Genomic DNA, 3,563 nt, shown 5'->3' with positions numbered 1-3,563 from the left:
ATGCAATCCCAATTCAAATTTCAACAGCATACTTCACAGACTTTGAGAAAACAATCCAAATATTCATTTGGAACCAGAAGAGAACCAGAATAGCAAAAGCAATTCCAGGCAACAAAGACATGACAGGGAGTATCACAATCCCCAAATTGAAACTATACTACAAAGCCACTATGATAAAAACAGCATGATACTGGCAAAGAAACAGACCCAAGGATCAGTGGAATAGATTCAAAGTGCAAAAACAACTTCTGACATACTCAGCCGCTTCATCTTTGACAAAGGAGCCAAACACCTTCACTGGAGGAAAGATAGCCTCTTTAATAAACAGTGGAGGAAAAATTGGGTTTCAACTTACCAAAGATTAAAACTAGACCTATATCTCTCACCATGCACTAAACTAAAATCAAAATGGATTAAAGATTTAAATATTAAAACCGAAACGCTGAACCAGTTGGAAGAAAGGTTAGGTAGAAGTCTTGAAGACATTGGTGTAGGAAAAGATTTTATGAACAAAACCTCAGTCACACATGAACTAGCACAAAGAATCAACAACTGGGATCTCTTCTTATTTTGCACAGCAAGAGACAACCCACAATGTGGGAAAAAATTTTACCAGCTGTTCCTCAAACAAAGGTCTACTATCTAGAATATATAAAGAACTTTAAAAAATCAGACACCCCAAATTTAAAAACCCAATCTGAAAATGGGCATCTGAAATGAACAGACATTTCTCAGACAAAGAAGTAGAAATAGCAAATAAACATTTAAAAAATGTTCAACATCACTGGTCATTCAAGAGATGCAAATAAAAACAACACTGAGATTCTACCTCATCCCAGAAAGAATGGCTGCTGTCAAGAAATCGACCAATAACAAATGCTGGCGGGGGTATGGGGAAAAAGGAACACTGCTCCACTGCTGGTGGGAGTGTAGACTGGTGCAATCACTGTGGAAATCAGTATGGAGATACTTCAAAGAACTAGGATTAGAGGTCCCGTTTGACCCAGCTATCCCCCTGCTGGGTATCTTCCCCAAAGAATTAAAAGAATCATACAACAATGATATACGTGCACCCATGTTCATAGTGGCACAGTTTGTAACAGCTAAAACTTGGAAATAGCCCAATTGCCCATCAACTGGAGCCTGGATAAAATAGAATAACACTCAGCCACAAAGAGGGAGAAACTAGAGACATTTATAGCTAAATGGATGCACATTGAGGCCGTACTCTTAAGTGAAAAAATAGGTCATGCATGTGTAAATACTGAATAGTTTCTCTGGTGTGAGAAACTGAAAGTGTAAATAAGGATCAAAATGTATACTAGATAATGTGAAATAGGAAGAAAAGGTCCAAAGGGGAAGGGGAAGTGTGAGGGGTAGAGGAAAGAAAAGAAGGGAAAGAAATAAATATGAGAAAAGGAAAAAATAGAAACAAAGTCTTTGTAAATAGGGAGGGGTGGAGAGGTTGAACGGAGGGCAGGAGAATGGGGAAAAAAATAAGAACCAAGATATATTATGTCAAGGTACAAATTCTCAATTATGAATATAAGCATATTATATAACTAAAAAGTACCAATAAAATTAATGAAAAAAGAAAAAAAGATAGTGATAACAAGGACTGGTGGAGGGAAGAGAAACTTGTACACTTGAAGGGAATGCAAATTAGTAGTCAAAACAGTGTGGAGTTTCCTCTGAGGCTTACAAAATAAGGCTACCATATGACCCAGCCATCTCTCTGCTGGGTATATACCTCAAGGAAATAAAACTCAGCACCTCATAGAGAGATCTCTGCTCCAGTGTTCACTGTGGCATTATTTGCAAGAGCCAAGATAGGCAAACAACATAAATGCCCATCAGTGGATGAATGGATAAAGAATTTGTGATTTCAGTTCATGAACATAATACTTTCCATGATTCTGAAATAAATGAAATTGGATGAGAACTGAATCAAATTTAATGGTTAGGTTCAATGTTGATCTTATGAGAAAAATGTATTATATATAATATATATATATATATATCAGAGAGAGAGAGATTATTAGCCTTTAAAAGAAAGAGATTTTGCTATTTGTGAAAAAGTGGATGAGCCTGGAAGACATTAAGCTAAGTGAAATAAGCCAGACACAGAAATAAAAGCACTGCATGATCTCATTTATATAAGAACTTTTTAAAGTTGAATACACAGATAGAAATGAAAATGGTGAAATGAAACAGGGAAGAAAGGAGGAGAAGCAGATCAAAGTGTAGGATGAATAAGTCTAGAGGTAGCATGTACAACATGAGGACTGTAGGTACTGTATACTGGAAACTTACTCAAAGAATAGATTTTAAGTGATGTTATCCCCCCCCACACACACACACAAAGGTTATCTACTGAGATGATGGATATGTTAATTTACTGTAGTAATCATTTCACTGTGTATAAATATATGAAAACATCATGTTGTACACCTTAAGTATACGTAATAAAAAATCAAATTGGTCTACAGATTCAATGCAGACTCTATTAAAATCCCAGCTGCCTTTTCTCTTTTTATTTAACAGAAACTGACAAGATAATCCTAAAACTGCTATGGGAATGTAAAAAATCCAGAATAACCAAAGCAATTTGAAAAATAGCAAAGTTGGAGGATCCACATTTTCCACCTAGAAAACTTACAGCAGAACAGCATGGTAATGGCACAGGGATAAATAAATATATCAAGTGGAATAGAATTGAGAGTCCAAAAATACACACTCATATGTACGATCAACTTATTTTTGACAAGACTCCAAGGCAATTCAGTGGGGAAATTGCCTTTTCCACAAATGGCATGGAACAACTGGATACCCAATGTGAAGTTAGACTCCAGCCTCACATTATAGCCAAAGTTGACTCAAAACAGCTACCTGCATAAATGTAGGAGCTAAAACTGCAAAACTACTGAGAAAAAAACACAGCAAATCTTCATAACCTGAGTTAGGCAGTCCTTCCTTAGATTTGATATAAAAAGGATAACAAACAAATAGATAATTAGGACTCCACCAAGATTTTAAAACTTGTGCTTCAAAAAGCTCCAACAAAAAAATGAAATGAGCAACTTATGAAAAGATGGCCAGAGTCATTAATCATTTGAGAAATACAAACCAGAACCACAAGACACCACTTCACATCCCCTGGAATAGCTAGAATCAAGACAGGTGATAATAAATATGGGTGAGGATATGGAGAATTTGGAATCCTCATGTTTTGGTAACTGGATTATACAATCATGCAATAACCTTGGAAAATTGGCGATTCCTCAAAGTGTTAAACATACAGTTGCCCTAGAACCCAGCAGTTTCCCTCCTACATATATAACCAAGAGAAATGAAAGCAAAGCAATTATTGAAATAACCATTTCAAGATGTTAGAAAAATGACAAGAAAATAAAACCAAAGAAAGTGGAAAGAAGGAAATACTAAAGATAAGAACAAAAATTAAGAGCTTGGGAAACAGATTGGACATCAAGGTAAAACTTGATTCTTTCAAAGTACTGTACCAATAAAATTGAAAGAAGAAATAGCACAGATTTTACACAAAA

This window comes from Heterocephalus glaber, unplaced genomic scaffold (assembly GCF_053883595.1).
Source record: "Heterocephalus glaber isolate CG9 unplaced genomic scaffold, H.glaber_assembly_v1.0 deba00000122, whole genome shotgun sequence".
Taxonomy (NCBI): Eukaryota; Metazoa; Chordata; class Mammalia; order Rodentia; family Bathyergidae; genus Heterocephalus; species Heterocephalus glaber.
The sequence above is the reverse complement of the archived record's forward strand: the minus strand, read 5'-3'. Positions refer to the sequence as shown.